General features: G+C 55.0%; 1 long non-coding RNA gene and 2 gene segments (V, D, J or C); 1 reads left to right on the forward strand and 2 right to left on the reverse strand.

Annotated features, from left to right (window-relative positions):
- The window catches only part of LOC123584378, a 208,305-nt gene that overhangs the window by 107,104 nt on the left and 79,948 nt on the right, over window positions 1–21,253 (reverse strand).
- LOC123584377 overlaps window positions 1–21,253 on the reverse strand; it is a 271,648-nt gene that overhangs the window by 22,977 nt on the left and 227,418 nt on the right.
- LOC123584385 lies at window positions 1,257–18,373 on the forward strand. Its single transcript, XR_006705384.1, has 3 exons — window positions 1,257–2,940; window positions 11,393–11,587; window positions 17,790–18,373. It is a non-coding gene; the product is annotated as an uncharacterized LOC123584385 (long non-coding RNA).

Here is a 21,253-nt window from a genome sequence, read left to right on the forward strand (position 1 = left end):
AGAGGACAAATAGGACTGAAAATTGGGCCCAGGACCCAGGTAGGATTACAAAGCAGGTTGAAAAGCCCAGAGGGTCTTCCCATGAAGGGAAGGGCCTCGCAGTGAAGAATGGGACCCCAAGACCTGGGATGAACGCAGCCGGATTGGGGTCTGGGATCATGCAGAAAAGGAGGTGCAGGCCTCCCCACCAGGTCCAGAGCCCATCCTGCGGATGTGCTGGCCAAGCCTGAGGGAAACACAAAAAGGAGACGACAACCCATGAAGGCATAATTGTGCCATCGTCACACACCAACAGAGTGCACTTGGTCTTTGGGAACGTGTTGGATCTTTTTTATGGCCACAGGACAGAACAGTGTGTGAATGTTCTGCAGGTTTGGAATGCGGAATGTGGCTTGTCAAGGCCTGCGTGCGCCCAGCAGTTCAGCCGGTTGATTAAAGCGCTAACGGTAGGTACATCTTTATTAATATGCGTCTGCTGGCCATGCACATTGCTGGGGGGTAGATGTTACCATCTCCCATGATGACTGGGAATCTGTGTAATTCTTCCCACAGGTCTGCTCATTGTTTGCTTTATCTTTTTATTTATTTATTTATTTATTTTTTAAAAATTATCTGTTTATTTCTTTCTTTCTTTCTTTCTTTATTTACGTCCACGTTAGTTGGCATATAGTGTAATCATGATTTCAGGAGTAGATTCCAGTGATTCATCCCCTACATATAACACCCAGTACTCATCCCAACAAGTGTCCTCCTCAATGCCCCTCGTCCATTTAGCCCATGCCCCTCTCACAACCCCCCCAGCAACCCTCTGTTTGTTTTCTGTATTTAAGAATCTCTTATATTTTGTCTCCCTCCGTGTTTTTATATTACTTTTGTTTCCCTTCCTTTATGTTCATCTGTTTTGTCTCTTAAAGTCCTCATATGAGTGAAGTCATACAATTTTTGTCTTTCTTTGACTAATTTCACTTAGCATAATACCCTCCAGTTCCATCCACGGAGTTGCAAATGGCAAGATTTCATTCTTCTTGATTGCCGAGTAATACTCCATTATATATATATATATATATATATATATATATATATACCACATCTTCTGTATCCATTTATCCATCGATGGACATTTGGGCTCTTTCCATACTTTGGCTATTGTCAATAACACTGCTGTAAACGTTGGGATGCATGTGCCCCTTTGAAACAGCATGCCTGTATCCCTCGGATAGATACCTAGTAGTGCAATTGCTGGGTCGTAGGGTAGTTCTATTTTTAACTTTTTGAGGAACCTCCATACTGTTGTCCAGAGTGGCTGCACAGTTTGCATTCCCACCTTGCTTTATATTTTGAAAGCTGTGGCCCAGGCGTGTGTACATTTAGAGCTGTGTCAGCCCTCTTTATCTCCAGTAATGCCTTTTGCCTTCAAGTCTGTTTTATTTGGGATTAATATGGCCATTGAAGCTTTCCTTGGGCTAATATTTGCACAGAATGTCTTGTAAACTTCACCGAGTTAGCTTAACCAGCCCAATATTTTATATTAAAACATAAAGCATAAAAAGCACACTATGTATAGACATATTCCCCCGAAACCTTTGACATTTGAGTAGAGCATTTAGCCCATGTATATTTGAGTGTATCCCTATTGCAGTTCCTGGGTGTGCAGGTTCATGGGTCTCATCAAATTTGGAAAGCTTCTGACCATTATTTGGTCCATTATATGCTGCTGGAAACCGTGAATTCAGACCCGTCTAGTTCTTTGGCTCCTGGTCACTGTGGATCCTGCCTTTCTTTCATTTTCTCGACGTGTTACTTACTCGATCAACTGCTGGGCACACCAGCCTCTCTTCTCTGCCCCATTCTTTGCTCACATGGGCACCCTCCTCTCTCATCTCAGACCCAGAGGCCCAGGGCACCCCAGTGGGACCTCTAGACCTGGCTTCAGACCTCTCTTCCCGGTTGGGCCACCCCACCCTGTATGGGGCTCTGAGCTCGGGCTCTGCCCTGGGCCTCTGCGTGTCTCCTCCCTCACCATGCAAATATCCACCTTGACCTGCCCACCCGACAGCTTCAGGGGCAAAATCCTCAGGAAAGGATACTGGGTGGAATAGTGCCTCCCTCCAGATTCATGTCCTCCCAGAGCCCATGAATGTGACCACATCTGGAACTGGGCTCCTTGCAGACGTGATCAGTTACGATGTGGCCATATTTGAATGGTTGGCCCTAAATCCAGTATGACTCCTGTCCTTGTAAGAAGGGGGACATTTAGACACAGAGACACAGGGACACAGGCAAATGCCATGTGATGATGGAGCAGAGATTGGCCTGATGCTCTACGGCCACGGGATGCTGTGTCTCTGGCAGCCACGCAAAGCTGGAAGAGGTGGGATCCTTCCCTAGAAGCGCTGTGGGGCCTGCCACACCTTGACTGCAGACGTCCAGCTTCCACGGCCTAGAGGGCGTGGTGTTAGGTGCCCCATTTACAGCCACCCCCAAACTAAAGCCAGAAGAGGAAAGAAGCCGCGTGTGTATTTTTGGGGAATGGTGTCTCTGGCGTGGTGGCTGTGTCTCTCAGTGCGCTGCAGGCAACTCTGTCTGCTTGTGTGTCCCCGCTGCACCATCGGCCAACGGCCTCATCATGGCCCCGTGAAGATGACAGGAGTGTCCCCTGCAGCCGCGGTGGCCGTCACCCCCGCTCCGTGGTCGGGAGTCTCGTATAATTATTTTCTCCTTTTGTGTTTGTGTTTCTTTGGTTTTGGTTGCTCTTCTTCCAGCTTTTAAATTTGGAACTTGGTTAACTCAGTGTTTTCTCCCCTCCAGACACGTAGGCTACAGTTCCTCTGCTGACGTGACTCGAGACGTGTGCGTCACTAGCCTGTCGTCAGGGAGCTTGCTGTGTGGGACCTGAATATTTTGAAATGTACTGAGTTGTGACCCAAGGCTCAGCAGACGGTGAGTTCCTACCAGTTCGCTGTGTGTTTGAGGAATAATTCTCCCTGAGTTCTGGGTGGGAATGCTGCGAAGTCTGCGACTGTGCTTGTGGCCCTGCTGTCGCCTGTCTGTAGGGCTGTGCTGACCTCTCGAGCCCCCTCGGGCCGGGCCCTGACCCACCCTGCTCTGAGCCTGCGCTTGGGAAGGCAGCATGACCTCTGCTGGGCCAGATGCTGGACGCAGCCGCAGCACCTCCCTCTCTGCCCAGTGCCTCTCTGACTCCTGCTCTCCAGCCTCGGCCGCTGAGTGCCCTGCTCCTGGCCTCTGGCACTCCCTGCCTCCTGGCTTGGACTTCTGTGCACACTCCATCCCTGCCAATCCCCACCAGTCCCGTGAGGATAAACGCCACCCATGTACCGGTGGCTCCAGATTCCGGTCCCCATCTCGGGCCTCTTTGCGAACACTGCAGCCCAGCACCCCTTGTTGGATGTCTAATGGGCAGCTCCAACTCGCCATCCCGGAAAGGGAGCTCTTGACCCCGATCTCGGTAAGTGGCAATTCCATGTGTGCTGTGAGTTGGGAGGCCCTGTGGGTGCAATTCTGCAAACCCATCAGGTCTTGTGCCCCAGGATATGTGTGCTCTGAACCCTGCTCTCTGCTGCCACTGCCCCCGCCCTGCTGCTTCCGTCTCCCCATGAGACTTCTGTACAGTGGGCTTTCCATCACCTCAGAGTGAAGTCCAGGGCTCATTTCTGCCCCAGGACCCTTTCATCTGCTGCACCTTCTGCCTGCAGTGTGCCCCTTGCCCCCATGCTGACCCTGCAGGTCAGTCACACCCTCTAGGACGTGTCAAATGGCACCTGCCGTGGATGTTTGCGTCTGGTCTCCTTGTCTTTTACACGACATTTCCCTGTTTTTAACTGTGCTGTTCGTCCCTCATCAGGACGATGGTGCCACGGTGCAGGGGTCCGAGTCCTTCCATGGTAACACCTGCCTGGCACACGGCGGGCTGTTGATGAGTAGCCACTGTCTGGATAAGCGGTCATTTGTTTGAAGTGGCTTTTCTTTGGTTCTTTGTGTGTTTCCTTGGTTATTTGTGTTTACAACCTACTGGAAATGACCTCTCCCTCCCCACCTTCCACTGAAAACGTTTCCATGCAGGTCAAATTCCTCCCGCTCACTGCATTTCTCCATCGTTCATTTACTGGGACTCCGTGATGGTGGCTAGGCCATGTACTCAGATACTTGGTCAAACACTAGTCCAGAGAGAGAAGGTATTTTAGAAATGTGATCAACATTTAGGTCAGTGGCCACTGAGTAAAGCAGATTGCCTCCACGTGACGGTGGGCCTTGTCAAATCAGTTGAAAGCCTTGAGAGAAAAGTGGCTGAGGTCCCATGAGGAAGAGGGGTTCTACCTCCAGACGGCCTTCTGAACTTGCCCACTCTGGGTCCCCAGGATGCTGGCCCGTTTTACAGATTTGGGCTCACCAAGCCTACACAATCATGTGTCCGAACCTGAACGTGCCCCCCTTTATATGTATACATACTTTAAAAATAAGATCATCTCTCACACACACCTATCATTCAGTCATCTGCCTATCATCCATCATTGTTTATTCTCTGAAGAACTCTGACCAACACAGACTCTTTTTGACGTTAGATGCTTTGGCCTCTGTTTCGGGAGCTTTCTGCTTTGTTTATGGGGACTCTGTCCTTCTAGGTGTTTGGTCTTTGCTCTGCAGGCAGAGCTGTGAGTCTCATTTTTTAAAGCTCCTGGCCTTGCTGTCATTCTGAGAAAGTCCTTATTTACCTCAAGAGAATGTAAATGCTTCCCCGTAACTTCCTCCGGTCTTACTGTGGACTTGTGTCCCTCAGTAGCACTGATGCTGCCACTGGGGGCAGGGTCCCATCTCCTGGCACCGAAGCAGTCTTGTTCCGGCCACTTGTCTTCCGGAATAACCTCAGCGAACGTGGGTTTGGCCGTGGGCCGGGAATGGACATCAGGGCCTTGGCTGGACAGCACAGGCATCTGGTTTCTGCCCAGGTGCTGGGAGGTCTCAATCCACAAGCCCTGGGGGGCAGGGCTGGCTCAACCCTTCCCCTCAAACACCAAGACATGGGGTCCGGTCGGACGTGGGGCCTGTATGGGGCAGACGGCTGGGCAGCGGGTTCCATGCTGTGGGATCAGGTTTGTCAAGCTATGATTTAGGTGTGGGAGGACACACATGTCCTGTTTATCAGCACGGCTGGAAACAGGTGTTTCTGCCCAGAGCAGGCGGCGTCCCGGCAGGCGAGGCTGCGGTGGCCCGGCTGAGCTGTGGAGCGTGCAGGACACGGCCCTCCCCTCGGACCACATGTCACAGCGCTGAGTTCGGGCCTGTGGCCGCAGAGCTGGGGAAAGTCACAAACGCGTTGTGTGGAGGGAAACCGCCAAGCCAGGGCCCCATGGGGGCTGTCACATGCCTCTGGCAGATAGACAGTTTGGCCGAGGTCGGTTGGTGCTTATGTAAGACGAAAGGAGAAGTCATGGTGGAGGGCAGCCCACGGGATTCTTCTGCTGAAGAAACGAACCCGGCTGGCCGGGAGGGGCTGGGTTCACGTATGCTTTCCCCAAATGGAGCTCTGGCACTAGACGGATGTGTTCTGTCGTGTACTCTAGGGCATGTTGTAAGTTTGCTTCCTAGACAGAGAGAAGCTCAAATATGGACCTGCTGGGCCCAAACAGACACCCAGCATGCTCAGGGGCTTGGTGCCTTGCCCTCTTCCATTCTCCCGGGGCCTGCGGATGGGGCTGTGGGGTGTCAGTCCAAGGGCAGAGCCCAGAGCCAGGGGCAGCTTCCTTGGGAACAGCTGGGAGACCGCTGTGGCCGCCCTGTGGCGTCTCTGGGTGAGGCTGGGCGGGAGGATGAGGTTGAGGTCTGGAGGCCCGAGTGCACACCCTCCTTTGAGTCCTGCCGGACCATTCGTTCGTTTGTGCTCGCTCATTCATTCCTTCAGCTACTGTGCATGCTGGGCGTGTGCTGTCCTTGCTTCCATGGGGCTTGGAGGCCGACTGGGAGGAGGACAGACCCTGGGGCAGGCGGATGGTTTTGGGCCGCGAAGTCAGAGGAGCAGGCCCGGATGGCCTCGAGGTGGCTGGCGCTGGGGAGGCCTGGCCAGGCCAGCTGGGTTAGGCAGAAAGAGCCTTGCTCCTGATGTAAAGGGAGCCCGTCGGCGGCTTTGAGCCGGGGCTACGGGCTCACAGGTCTTTAGGGGACCAGACCGGCTGTGGGCTGGGGAGGGGGCAGGCCTGGAGGCGGGCTGTACAACGGGGAGCTCTGGGCGGGTGTGACGTGGCTTGGAGTGTGTGGGAGGCAGGTCACGATGACTTCGGGGTGTCTTTCGGGGGCCACTCGGCGGGCGGTCATTTACTGAGGTGGCAGCCTGGGGGAGGGTAGACTTCCGAAGGAGGTAACTGGGAATAGAGGGACCGCAGTGTATTGGAAATGTGTGCCGTGTGCAGGAGGACACATCCGGGGGACAAAGTGCTCTTGTGACTTAGGGTCCATGTTGCGGGGGACGTGCGTTCACGGAGCGAGTGTTTCTGAGCACCTACCATGTGCTGGGCTCTTCCTTCTGTGTTGGGCATCATCAGGGAGCCACGGAAAACACTGTACTCTTGGCATTAACTTTCTGGGTGATGGGAAAGAAATAACCAACCAATGTGATGAGAAGGGGAGCCCCAGAGTGTGCCACGGGGGCAGAGAAGAAAACGCAGTGGGGGAGCGGCACAGGGCAAGGGCACGGCCACTACAGGACCCGTGTGCGGACGGGCTGTGGGGGCACTGAGGCCTCCTGTGAACTCTGGACACAGGGCCGCCCTTGCCACTGATAGGTCGCTGAGGGCAGGGTGGGCAGGGTGAGCCCTCCGGGGCACAACCGTGGGCAGCCTCCCGAGTGGGTGCCACAAGGCTGGGGCAGCAGGTGGGCCCAGAGAGAGAACGGGATCTGTTCTCAGAGTTTGGCCTGAGACCCTAGATGGGGCCCCCTCGGCTGGCAGCGGTGACACGGGGACCCTGGGTATGAGTTTCCTGTGGCTGCCACAGCAGATCTCACAGACCTTTGTCTCCTCAGGGTCTGGAGCCAAGAGGTCTGCCCCCAGCCCCTGGGCCACAGGCGGGCGTGGGCAGACTCTGGGCCACAGCCTGTCCCTGGGTTTCCCTGCTCCAGGAGCAGCACCTGGGCTTGTGGCCACCTCGGGCACCTTGCTCTGGTGTCACGCTGCCTTCTCCTGTGGCTCTGTGACAACAGTGACCCCCACCAGCCGAGACCACCTCTCTTCTTGTACCCTGACCTTGTTGCCTCTGCAAAGTGCCTTTGCCCCAGAGGTCACATGCAGAGGCCATGGGGGTCGTCTGACCACAGCCCCGCGTCCGGTTGTGGCACATCAGGTGTCAGGTGTGGGTCAGCCTCCACTGGCCACGTGCAGGGATGAGCGTGAGCGGAAGCCGTGGACGGATGGGGGTGGGTGAGGACGGAGGTGGTGAGAGGGACGAGCATTGTGGCATTGGGGGCGGGGGGGGGGGGCCGTGGACCGGCTGGGCTTGACGGTGGCTGCCCTCACTCTTGCCCCTGGCCAGCGGGTGGCGTCCACTGTGCTCGCCTGCCCCCGTGACCACTTCCTCTTCTGCAGCTGGGGACCCTGGGCGACGGCAGGCTTCCAACGGTGACCGTGTGCTGGGCAGCACCAGGGTCTCCCATGCGCCCCTTCAGGCACGACTGCGCGCACTGCCCCCGCCTGCTGCACCGGAGGGAGGGAACAGAGCCAGGAGGCCGTGGGGCCGGGCACACACAGAATGAGCTCCACGTGTGGGCAGTGCCCACTGCTCCCAGCTAGGTGCGTGGGAGCCGTGTGGCGCCTGGGCACGTGTCTGTGCGCATACGTGAGCACACACGGTCTGCAGACCAGTGCGTGTGCTGTGTGCGTGCAAGCACGAGCCTGGCGCTTGCACGTGTGTGTGCGTGTGCTGCGTCTGTAGGCTGCAGTGTGTGCGAGCATTGCCCGTGTCTGTGCACGCGCGCTTCTGTGTGAACTGTGCTTGTGCACGTGTGTGCGTGTGCGTGTGCGTGTGGTGGGTGTGTCTGTGAGTGTGCAGAGCGGCACCTCTCCCCCCGCCGGCTTCCCCACGGGGCAGCCCCCCGTGGCCCGCCTGCCACAGCCGCACCCCAATCCCGGCTGGGACTCTCTCTGAGCCCCGGATCCTCTGGGCTGACGGAGGCAGGGAGACAAGAGGCAGGGTATGTGAGCAAGGTTGTTTATGGGGCCGGCTGGCAGGTGGGAAGGCAAGGGCCCACAGTCAGGGCCGCTGGTTCAGGAGGCGTGGGCTGGGTTTGGCGGCCGAGCCCTGGGCACAGGTGGACAGAGACGAGCATGGGGCAGGCAGAAGTGGGGCCGGGGCGCCCCGCGCAGGCCAGCGTCCCGGCCTCCCTTCTCTGCGGGTGCAGGACCTCCGCTCTCCTGGGGCTACTTCACCTGCGGCAAGAGCCCAGGGGTGAGGAAGGGGGCCGGTGGCCGGAGGGTGCAGAGGGGGGATGTGAGGAGCCGGGTCCCCGGACGACAGGGCCCAGACCCCCGTGCCCTCGTGAGCAGGTGCCACGTGCCCGCTTCCTGGCCGGAGTGCTGTGGCAGAGGGGAGGCGCCTCTGATGCCTGACAGGCCCCGGGCCCGTGTCCGTGGCCCACGGCAGCTGCCCATCCCTCCCGCTCCCGCCAGGCTCCCCGGGCTGGCTCCAGGGTGCCCCCCCCACCGGGCAGGGCATCGCCTCCCCCCAGCCCCGCACACAGGCGTGCTGGCTGCCTTACTTTGACGAAGGTGACAAAGCCGCTGTAGAGCAGAGTGAGAAGGAAGAGGGCCGCGAACGTGGGCCACAGTCTGCCGGTGTCGTCCAGGTCCGTGGAGCCGCCGCCGCTCTCGTCATGGCTCTGGGGGGCTGGGGGGGCCGCGTCCAGACCTGGGGGGCAAGGGCGCTAGTGAGGAGGTTCGGTTCGGAACCCGCACACGACGGGTTGCTGAGTGACGGGACTGCTCCGGGCGTGCTTCTCCCGACCCGGAGTCTGTGAGGCTTCTCCCGGCCGGGTCCCCCCGGTGCCCACAGAGCCAGACGGGCCCCCCCCCCCCCACCCCGTGCAGCAGACGGGCCGGAACCGAGCACCGTGGCGCACAAGTCCCGGGCGCGAGCGGGAGGTGGTTGTCACCCGGTAGGGGTCGTCGCACAGGGGACCCAGCCAGGCAACGAGAGGTGGGAACGGCACGCACGAAGCTGTCCTGGGAGAGAGCCGGGAGGGCAGAGGGGCCCCGAGTGGCTGCCGCGGAGAGCTTGGGCGAGTGGGGGCAGGGCGGGCATGGCAGGATCTGCGTCTCTGAGCAGCCGCTCCCCTGGACACTCGGGCGGGGGCCAGGATGGGAGGGGTTGCTGGGGTCCTGGTTCAGGGCCCAGTTCCTGTGTCACGGGGCGTGAGCGTGGAAGTCGTGTGCGCTTGCAAACTTTATAGAGGTCTGTTTATTCGAATAATGAAAACGTGGCAATCTTTGTTAGTTTCATCTTTCTAGTAATTAAACCCTGTCGCATTCTACGAAGGTGTTGGTCCATGAGAACAGGAAATATTAACAAAGGCAGCTGTCCTTGCTCCGGATTATTTGAGAAAACCTGTTCCAGACACGTGAAGTGTAGTGGTGAACGGCTGGGGGGTCAGCTGGACAGTCAAAAGTTACACAGTCCTGCACGGACAGTGCCCTGTCCAGGTAAAGGCCATGTGTCCTGACCCCCCACCAGAGCACCAGACTGAGCCCCAGGGCATCGAAGGCTGCTCAGAGGACAGGAGGGTGGGTGGGTGACATGTTCATTTGCACCCTTCAGTCCAGTGAGGCGGGCCAGGCCGGTGGGCGGCGTGTCGGGCTCGGCCCAGGAGATGCCGTGATGTGGTTGGACGTGATCGGAACTGCCGTTAATGACAGAATCTGGATCTCCTGTGGGTCTAACTCTGCTGCTTCTTATCTTGATTACGGCTGAAGCTTTTCTGCTTCTTTGCATGTCTTTTAATTTTTGATTGCACGCTGGGCATTGTAAACAAACAGCCAGCACTGGAGAAGTGGGGCATACGATAGCACTTTCCTCGGGGCGGGGGTGAGGGCACATCTGGTCTATCTAATCCCACGTGAGCCGGTGGGATGTCAGGACAGTTGGCCTCAACTCCAATGTTTGGGGTGGGCCAGGCCCCTCCCTCCACTGGGCTTCAGAGTCCAAGCACCACGCAGGACTGGAGATCTGTCCCAGCTCTGAGCACAGGTCCTGTCTGGGGCAGTCAGTGGTGGAGGGGATACAGTTGGGGCTCATCCCTATTCTTATTCCTCATGTCAGCCCGTGTGGATGTTAAAGCCTTGACTGATTCCCTCAGGCCTCTCTCCTCCCTGGATGCCGATACCTCTGTCCGCCTGTGCCCAGGGTGGGGGTAACGTAACCGTGTCCGTCGGTGTCCAGGGTGGGGGTAACGTGGCCAACGATGTTGTCTTGCCCAGGAGCCAGGTCAGCTGGGCTTCTCTGAGTCCTCAGCTCTTCAGTGACTTTAAATAAAGCTGGTTAATAAAGTGCGTGTGGCGCCGTCCTGCTGTTCCCGCTTGCCACGCTGCCTTCGTTATCTGTGACGTCCTCACTGGAAGCGCACGCGTCCCGGTGCTGGGCAGCAAGGCTGGGCTGTGCGGGCACGGCCGGCAGGAAGACACCCTCAAGGAGGCCACTGTGATTAGTGGGGGAAGGACTGGAGGCAGTTGGCAGAGAAGTCCGGACGCTATAGGGTCCCCACACGAAGTGGAGAGTGTGGGCCTGTGGGGATAAGCTTAGGAACCCCCCGGGCTTACACCAACGGCTTAACAAGGCACAGAGAAGTACGAAGCTATAGGATGCTCACCCCCGAGTTTGGGTAAACAAGACAAGGCAACCGAGAATAGGGGGGTATAGAGGCCCCCCGATGCATAGGTATATGCAATAAACAAGATTAGGCACTCAGGGCAGAAGCACCCCCAATTTAGTACTATAGCAGCTTTCACGGGAGAATAGGACCAAGCTGGGTACGTTGGTGAACTGGACTATGGACCCCTGCACTGCAGGCGTAGCAGCCCAGAGCGGAGATGGTTAACGAAAGCAAAGCTGCCTTGTCAACCCTGAGGTCACGTGTCCTCCCTGCCTCATCCCCGAGGCTGAGACAAACAGAGGTGCTGCCTCAGGTCCGCTGTAAACAACCTTCCTCCCCACTGCCCGGCGCCCGGATTTTGGTTTGTATTAACCCAAAGCCCTAACCCCGAGGTTCCATCGCCGTGTTTGTAAGCCTTCTGATCCTGATACAAACGGGGCAAGGGCCCTTATTCAGGTCTTGTCTTTTCCCGGGCATTAGCCACCTCTCCCTTTAATCCTGTGCCCTGCTCTCTTGCTGGCCGAGAGAGAACTTTAGACTTGGAGTCTACGACCCCAAGTGACCCCAATGTGACAGAAGGAAAGGGGACTATGGGCCGACGTGGCAAGGTGCTGCCGCGGCCAGGCAGCGCGGCACAAGGACTGCAGGACGCCGCGGAGCGCTAAAGGAGCTCCAAGAAAAAAAACGCACACGCACTGGTTGCAGTCTCTACCTGATGAGGTAAGGGATAAAGCGAAACTAGATCCGCCGCCGCAGAGCTTTTTGGGAGATCTGACATGGGGCGACTCCCTCCCTCTGACTCCCTAGCCCCTGGACAAAAGCGCTATGTTCGAATTTCTCAGTCCCTAGGAGAGATAGCAGGGACTACTCTAAATTATAAGGCTCTCCTTAGATTCCTGGCTGTCCAACAAAATTGCCCTTGGTTCCCAGAACAAGGAACTTATGATCTTGATGTGTGGGAACGAGTAGGGAAAACGTTAAAGGCCAGGCATTCTAGAGGGGCTAATACCCCCCTAAAGTAATCCTCACCTGGTCCATTGTCCATACTGCCCTTCTCCCCTCAAGCTCGGACGGTGTATATGAAGAGGTAGTTATCTAAAAAGGAGGAGAAACCTCGCTCCCCCTCTAGCCAGCCTGTGCCCGTGGCTCCTTTACAGCCAGGAGATACTCCTCCTCCCCCAAAAGGGTGGTACGATATCGATATCGAGCCTCTGAAAACCTCACCGACCTGCTCTGATAAAGTCCTCACCCCGGCGTAAAAGTACATTAAAAAAAGCCCATAAGGCCAGTAAACTCCAGCTACTTCCCATCGACAGGCAAAATGGGCAATTTGGTCATGAAGGCCTGTTCTTTCTAATTGTAAAAGAATTGCAAAAATCAGTTCGGCTGTATGTCCATCACAGCCCTTTTACAATGGGTATTTTAGAAAATATTCGCGGCTCTCATTCCACGTGTGCCTGGGACTGGGGCTCTCTTAAGAACATCATCCGGATCCCAGCCCAGTATGCTGTCTGTGCCCAAGAGTTTCATGATGTTCGCATGACTCGTGCTGTGCAGAACTTTGCCGCTGCTGTTCTGGTGTCTTTTCAACAACTGTCTGACACAGGGCAGTATCCCCAACCAAGGCAGCCAGCCCAGCTTCCAGTCACTGTCAGCAAAGCAATGCACCGAAATAGTGCAGTGGATTTTACAGAGGGCATCCCTGATAGAGGGACTCTAACTCTCTCTGTCTCACTGTTTCTCCCTATACACTCTGTTAGTCTTACTATATGTGAGGGCCTCTCCCTCGTTCATTTCCTGGGTTAATAACTATGATGATTAGAACCAATTGTCTCTGGCTAGTCTACCTCGGGATAGAGATTTTAAGGAATATTCCCAAGCAGCTGCCGAAACTCCTTTTGTTTGGGGGAACTTCCCCACCTTCTCTGGCCCAACATGGACTGCCTAATTCCACTAGTGCAAAACAAAACAAAACAAAACAAAACAAAACAAAACAAATTATACAAAACGAAACAAAAATCGATATCTGTTCATCTAGCTGAGCTGACAGACTTTAGGACCATATAAAGTCTTTTCTCTGTCCTCTGTGCCCTTCTCTGCCTTCAGGCCTCTTGGAGGTTCCTCACCTTTTCTGTCTTCTCTCCCCCTTCCTCCCATTTCTGCACCGCCTGGGGTAAGGCCTGCTATCTGAATCTTCAATGCTTCAGATAGCACTCCTCCCCATGCCGTCAAAAGGCAAAAACATGAAGACAAAGGCTTCTGCACCGCAAAGGAAACAATCAACAAAACTAAAAGGCAACTGATGGAATGGGAAAAGATATTTGCAAATGACATATCAGACAAAGGGCTAGTATCCAAAATCTATAAAGAACTCACCAAACTCCACACCCAAAAAAAACAAATAATCCAGTGAAGAAATGGGCAGAAAACATGAATAGACACTTCTCTAAAGAAGACATCCAGACGGCCATCAGGCACATGAGAAGATGCTCAATGTCGCTCCTCATCAGGGAAATACAAATCAAAACCACACTCAGATATCACCTCACGCCAGAGTGGCTAAAATGAACAAAACAGGAGACTGTAGATGCTGGAGAGGATGTGGAGAAACGGGAACCCTCTTGCACTGTTGGTGGGAATGCAAACTGGTGCAGCCGCTCTGGAAAACAGTGTGGAGGTTCCTCAAAAATTAAAAATAGACCTACCCTATGACCCAGCAATAGCACTGCTAGGAATTTACCCAAGGGATACAGGAGTACTGACGCATAGGGGCACTTGTACCCCAATGTTTACAGCAGCACTTTCAACAATAGCCAAATTATGGAAAGAGCCCAAGTGTCCATCCACTGATGAACAGAGAAAGAAATTGTGGTTTATATACACAATGGAATACTACGTGGCAATGAGAAAGAATGAAATATGGCCTTCTGTAGCAACGTGGATGGAACTGGAGAGTGTGATGCTGAGTGAAATAAGTCATACAGAGAAAGGCAGATACCATATGTTTTTACTCTCATGTGGATCCTGAGACACTTAACAGAAGACCATGCGGGAGGGGAAGGAAAAAAAAATGGTTAGAGAGGGAGGGAGCCAAAGCATAAGAGACTCTTAAAAACTGAGAACAAACTGAGGGTTGATGGGGGATGGGAGGGAGGGGGGGGGCGGGTGACGGGCATGGAGGAGGGCACCAGTTGGGAGGAACACTGGGTGTTGTATGGAAACCGATTTGACAGTAAATTTCATATTGCAAAAATAAATTGAGGTAAATTCATTGGATATCTAATGAGATAAGAGGCTAAAGCACTAACTACTAGATGTAGGTTTGTGCTTCTGACTTGTTGCAAAATAAAGACTAAGGATATTTGGAACTGTTGAAAAACATGCTTTATGCTTAACGGATTCATAAGTCTACCACCTAAATTTTTCTAAGTAACAGACAATTCACAATTGGTCGCTATCTAGTTTTCACTGGAGACTAAGGTTTCTAAGAGTTAAAATTCTGCTAAATGTAGTTAAAACTGATAAAAATAACAAAGCAACTCTGTATGTAGGAAAGTAGGAGATATGAAAGAAAGATATAAGAAATGTGAATATATTTTGTTGAAGGTAACAGAAAGTAATTTTGTCCTATACAAGACTGGTTCTTTGCAGAGAAATGGCTTGGGACAAAATCTAAATGCAAAGAAAAGTTGTGGAAGTTTCGTGCGGGAAATCTTTAAAAAGGAATTTTATGTGTGGTCGGGAGGGACTAAAGTTAGAGTAAATGGATTTGAAAACTATACGGGGTTGAGATGAAAATTCCTCCTCCTTTGAGCCAAAGGCTGGGAAAATGATGGCAATCCCCTTGGTGCTGGCCTCCAAATCCTTCACGTTTGTGTTCCTGTTTAGCAGGGGACTGGATGCCTCTGCCAGATGACGGGGGGATGATATTTGAAGGGCTTTTACTCAGATACGTGGGAGCCGTTTTGCTAAACTTAGCCCATCGTATGCCACAAATGGATATTCACATGGCTGAAACATATTTGTGTGGGCATTGCCGAGAAAGGCAGGGGAATAGACCTTGGCTTTGGCCCCTTAACCCCCTGCCTCAACGGCCAGTGATCGATATGGAAGTTACTGCTGAGCAAAAATAAAATTAGCGCACCCTACAACAACTACAGAAAACATAATACATTTTCGTTAATGGTAATGAATAAGTAAGTCAATACATAAACGTATAAATAATTTTAACAAAAAGGGTAAAACAGCAAGACAACATGCCCTTTTGAGTTGTTTCACTTAAGCCTTGGTTGGAATTACCCATTTCTCATCATCCACAAGGCCAAGCAATTGTAAAATGAGCATGTATTATGCTCAAAACATGTGAAAAAACAGAAAGGGGGAGATACCCCTGGCTGTCTGCATGACAACCTCAGCTTCTCGATCGGGCTATGATTACTCTTCCCTTTTTAAATCTCAATCCTCAAGGACTCACCACAGCTGAGGGACATTCTTTGAAATCAGATAAACCCTCTCACCCTATGGTGCTCTGCAAAAACCCCTGAAGGGGGGCCCACACAGACTGGGCCCACTCAGCTTCCCACCTGGGGTCGAGGATATGCTTGTGTTCTTTCAGATTCCCGACCTCTGTGGATTCCCTCAGAGGGAACCATGAGGGAATGGCATGGTGGGGACCCCTAGGATATAGTCCAATGAACCAAGACTTCTGGAGAGCGGCCCCCTTCTTCAAGATGGGAGAAGCCTCTTCGTGGACTCCTCATCCTGAAGCCACTCTACAAACACAAGTCCTTGCCCATGATATAACACGGGGAAGCCTTAAAACGCCTGTCTAACCAGGCTGGCATCCTCTTACAACACAGTGATATTGCATATACCCCTGATTCGCATCTGATGGCCGTGACTTCTGTCATTAACAAAAATTCGATACGTGTAAGCCTGATTATACTCCTTGCCCTCATTCGTCCAGGCCAAGCTCGATATTCATATTGGGCTCATCTCCTTAACCCACCTCTATTTGACAGCTTAACACTCCTAGGAGGCAGCGGGGGCAGTACTGTTGTCTGGACATGTCCTCCACTGTGCAGGGCTGCCCATGGCCGGGCCTGGGCTGTCGGGGGGTGTCCGAGCCACTGGAGGCTGGCACAGCGTTATTCTTTTTTTTTTTTTTTTTTTCAACGTTTATTTATTTTTGGGACAGAGAGAGACGGAGCATGAACGGGGGAGGGGCAGAGAGAGAGGGAGACACAGAATCAGAAACAGGCTCCAGGCTCTGAGCCATCAGCCCAGAGCCCGACGCGGGGCTCGAACTCCCGGACCGCGAGATCGTGACCTGGCTGAAGTCGGACGCTCAACCGACTGCGCCACCCAGGCGCCCCTGGCACAGCCTTATTCTTGTTAGCAATGATGACACCGAGTTCATGGGAGGAGCCACTCTTAACCCTCCCTTCCAAATGGAACAAGAGCATTGGCTTTAAATGCCAAGACCTCAGTGGTGGCTTCCTCCAGCACCCCCTGTGTATGTTACCAAACTCAACAACTTATCTGCTCGTATTAAACGAAGAATCAATTGGCTTTTGCAAGTACAGCCCAAAACCTCTACAAGGCCAGACAATTTTCCCTTTTTTTCTCAGCCACAAGCTTTGCTATACCTCAAAAAACGAGCATATCTCACACTCCTAATGTTATAGCTTGCTCTAGTCTCAAATATTCAGACCACCCCTGGAACATTATTCCCTGGGCAACCTGTTACGGAGAGACTGAACATAATCTTCACTGGGGTAATTGGACTGTTATGACAGGGGTCCTAGAGGATATCATGAAACAAAATAGTCTAATAAGACCGTATCCTCTGGCCAGCCTAGTAGGGGGATATTTTTTGGAAAAATGGAGATTTGTCTGGCCCTATAATTTCCGCATATAAAGGAAAATTAAAACGACCTTGGCTTGTTCATCTTTGGAAGCTAGGTCTTCCCTTCTTCACTCTTCCTATTAGCCACGGTGAAATTTATGTGGAACCACATGCTAACCTAACTGGGGCCTCCCTGTACGATAACCAGTTCACATGGACCGGTTCAAGGGACTATTTGTGTCCCTTCTCCCTATGTTCTCTTTGCTACCTCCACCATCCAGATCTGACAACTAGGACATAATTATAATATCTCTACGCCCCAAGGCTGGTTTATGTCCTGCATAACTCACTCATGATAACATCACCCAATTAAACATCTCCTCTTTATTAGCGCTTAGACAGTGCGTCTCAGCCTGGTTCCTGTTAACGGCTCTGTGTCCTACGTGCATCCATCAGGACGAGGCGTGCTTTCCAAGCTTCTTCGACACTGACTCTCTGCTGCAAGGCGGAAAGGATTTGTTAGCCTGTTAATCACGGGCGTCCTAGCAGCAGTAGGCGTTACCGCCCCTGCCACCGTCGCTGGAGTCAGCCTGCATCATACTATCCAGACAGCCCATGTCCTTAACAAATTAGTAACACCAAAGAATCCGTAAGCCAAACTTCGATTAATAAACAAGTCTTGGCCTGCCTTGAAGCTCTTGAGGCTGCAGCGGAATTCATCGGAAAGAAACAGGAGGCCCTGTGCCTCCGCGCTAAACTGCCCTGTGGCCCTAACAACCAGCATATACGCATGACTGCCATTCCTTAGAATCACTCCCAAGCTTGGGACGCTGTCCAGACACACCTTTGAAGTGTCTTTTCTTCCCACCTCTCTGACAATATGGAAGATTTAGATATGACATTGAGCCAACAGCTACAATATACAGAGGATCAGCTTAAAAATGAATGAGCTGATTCCTGGGGAATGTGGCGTTACCTAAGTCCTTTCTCACTTACGGCTAGCACCCATCTCAAATTCTGGATCACTCTGGGAGGCAGAATGCTTTTACTGTGTCTCTTTTTATGTCTTTGCAGAATCTCCCTCCAAGCCATCCAAAAGCAAAAGGAGGACCAGGAGCTCATCACGACAGTTCTCAAACACAAGACTAGAAGAACCAAGAAAAGCAAAAAGGGGGAACTGTGGGGGATAAGCTTAGGAACCCCCCGGGCTTACACCAACGGGTTAACAAGGCACAGAGAAGTACGAAGCTATAGGATGCTCACCCCCGAGTTTGGGTAAACAAGACAAGGCAACCGAGAATAGGGGGGTATAGAGGCCCCCGATGCACAGGTATATGCAATAAACAAGATTAGGCACTCAGGGCAGAAGCACCCCCAATTTAGTACTATAGCAGCTTTCACGGGAGAATAGGACCAAGCTGGGTACGTTGGTGAACTGGACTATGGACCCCTGCACTGCAGGCGTAGCAGCCCAGAGCGGAGATGGTTAACGAAAGCAAAGCTGCCTTGTCAACCCTGAGGTCACGTGTCCTCCCTGCCTCATCCCCGAGGCTGAGATAAACAGAGGTGCTGCCTCAGGTCCGCTGTAAACAACCTTCCTCCCCACTGCCCGGCGCCCGGATTTTGGTTTGTATTAACCCAAAGCCCTAACCCCGAGGTTCCATCGCCGTGTTTGTAAGCCTTCTGATCCTGATACAAACGGGGCAAGGGCCCTTATTCAGGTCTTGTCTTTTCCCGGACATTAGCCACCTCTCCCTTTAATCCTGTGCCCTGCTCTCTTGCTGGCCGAGAGAGAACTTTAGACTTGGAGTCTACGACACAGGCCAAGGAGCAGAACCAGGTCAGGAGGAAGAGGACAGGGGCCTGGTGTGGGGTGACCTTCCGTGTGATGCTTTATAACAGTGATGATGCTGGGCATGTGCGTGCGCTCAGGTGACCAGGGGTGCACGTGCACACACACCCGCAGCCTACACCTGGGGCTCTGTGCGTGATGGCAGACCAGTCTCCAGCCTTGGCTGAGTCTGTCCAGGGGGCTGGTCCAGCCTCACCTGTGACCTCACCTGTGATGGAGAGGCCTGGTTTGTGCCTGGGGAGGGCTCCCATCTGCTGGGTGTAGGCGAGTGGACGTTGGAGGAGGTCAGTGGGGACCTGGCCCTCAAGGAGCCTCGGGCGGGGGGTTGATCTCCTTACACACCTGCTTAGGGGACCAGGGGAGGGAAGGTAAGCAGGGCCAGGAGGCTGCTCTGATGAGTGGAGAACAGGTGTGCCTGAGGGGTCTGAGCCAGGGAAGAGGGTGCCCAGAGGGCAGGGGGCAATGCTGTGGAGATGGGCTGAGGACCAGGAGTCCCAGCCTCGGTGGGGACAGGGGCTGGTGCTGGGACATCACGGGGAGGCCTGCTGGGACACAGGCAGGTGGACTAGGGGGCTGAGGAGAGCCGCCTTTCTAGGGGACCCTTCAGGCTGCTGCCCAACAAGATGTTAGCACTTCCAGATCTGGCTGTAGGAGGCAGTGGGGTCAGTACTGTTGTGTGGACATGTCCTCCACTGTGCAGGGCTGCCCATGGCCGGGTCTCACAGGGGGGTGTCTGAGCCAGGGGAGGCTGGCACAGCCTTCCTGTGTGTCCCCCCCCCCCCACCACCACCACATTGCTAGCATGGCCTCCACATGGCATCTGCCTCTACCCCACTCCTAGGGCCACCTCTCCATGCTCGAGCAGCGGGGGGATGGTGTCCTGCTACCTGCTTGAGCTGAGGTGTCCACTTTTGTCCCTCCAGGGCCTTGCCTGGGTGCTGCCCCCTGATGAGGTGGTGAGGGGGCTTGATAGCCCCCTCTGAGGGGAGAGTGAGCCCTGGACCTCCAGTGTGAGCCCCCACCCTAGTGGGCCTCTGTCCCCTCTGCCCTGCAGGTGGCCTGCAGTCAGGGCCTGCTGTGCGCATGTGTGGGTCAGATTCTCTGGGCGCCCCAGCCCAGCTCCCACTCCTGGGTGTACCTGGCTTCTGAGGTGCTGACTGTTCTCCCAAGCCAGTGGGGGTCCTGGGGCTCGGGGAGGCTCAGATGGCCCTGGGAGGGTTGTGTCTGGGGTGACCAGCCTCCCCAGGGGAGGCCCCTGCTCTGAGCTCAGCAATGGGGCAGGTCTTGGTGGGAAATGGCTGCTCCTTGGGGGCCCGGCAGGGGTGACACCTACCTCCCACCCCTCCTAGTCCGGCACACGGCCTGTGGACATGAGGACAGGCTTCAGGGGGACAGGTGTCAGGGCATCCAAAGCCCTGAGTGCAGGGAAAATGTGTGCACACTCCAGGTGCCCACCAGGCTGGGGCAGGGTCATCCTGCTGGGTGGCACAGACCCTTGGCTGCAGCCCCAGGACCCAGCCCTTCAGCTCCTCTGGGACTGCCCCCCCGCCCCCCCCCCCCCCCCAGCCCTGGCCCCGTGCCCGTGTGTGACTCACTGGCCGTGTCTGGGCTCCAGCTGGCGTTGAGCAACCTTCGGGAGGCCTCATGCCGGACCACACACGTGTAGGTGTCCAGGCGAGGGGCCTGGGCCGTGCGGATGCGCAGGACGCTCCAGGTCTCAAAGGTGCTGCTCCCCAGCTCGGCTGCGGGGGGTGCAGTGGCAAAGGAAGCAGAGTCTACCTGGACCTGGTCCCTGAGCCAGGTGAGGAGGATGTCTGGGGGCGAGAAGCCGGACACCTTGCACAGGAGCCAGGAGGCTGCTCTGGACACAGTCAGGACGTGGACCGTGAGGCTGCTGGGCGCAGAGGCAGCTGCGAGGAGAAGCCTGGTCATGCGCGGGCCACCCGGGGCCTTGGGGGAAGCTGGGCGGCCCGGGTCCCGGACAGAGGAGCGGCTGTGCCAGGCGGGGGGGTGCGCGCGCAGGGCCCCCAGCCTCACCGTGTTCCCTGGGGGCCGTGGAGGGGGCCTCACCGTGTTCCTTGGGAGCTGCGGACACCACTTGGGAAGCCACGCCCGGGCCGCTCAGCGTGCAGGTGATGTTGGCCCCCGAGGCCCAGGAGGCCACGGGCAAGTCCAGGCGGCTTCTCAGGCTCTGGGAACCATTGGCATTCTCCTCCAGCGGCCCACTGTCCACACCCGCGTGCAGGGGCGCCCCGGCCACCTCCCAGGACAAGCGGGCCTCCTGAAGGCCAGCCCCCACTGCCAGGCAGGTGAAGGTGGCCTGTCCCTTGAGCCATGGGCCCTGCAGGGGAGGCTGTGGCAGGTAGAGGCTGGGAGGGCTGGTGTGGTTCCGACACTCTGCCAGAGGACAGTGGCCTTGGTCACTGGGGGCACTGGGACGCGCAGACCCGGCCTGGGGGTGGTGCTGTGGGCAGTGCGACATGCCCTCTCTGCCTCTGCCCGGCCTGCTGCTCTCCCTGGTGCAGACCCGGCCTTTGTCGCCTCCTGGCCTCCCGCCACCGGCCCGGGGGCTTGCTCCCGAGCTGGGCTGTCCCCGGGGCTCCCAAATCTGTTCTTCCCCTTCTTCCCCGCTCTGTGCCCCAGGGCACTGACCTCTGAGACTGGCGTCCGCTGTCCTTTCCGGCTC

Source organism: Leopardus geoffroyi, chromosome B3 (assembly GCF_018350155.1).
Source record: "Leopardus geoffroyi isolate Oge1 chromosome B3, O.geoffroyi_Oge1_pat1.0, whole genome shotgun sequence".
Lineage (NCBI taxonomy): Eukaryota > Metazoa > Chordata > Mammalia > Carnivora > Felidae > Leopardus > Leopardus geoffroyi.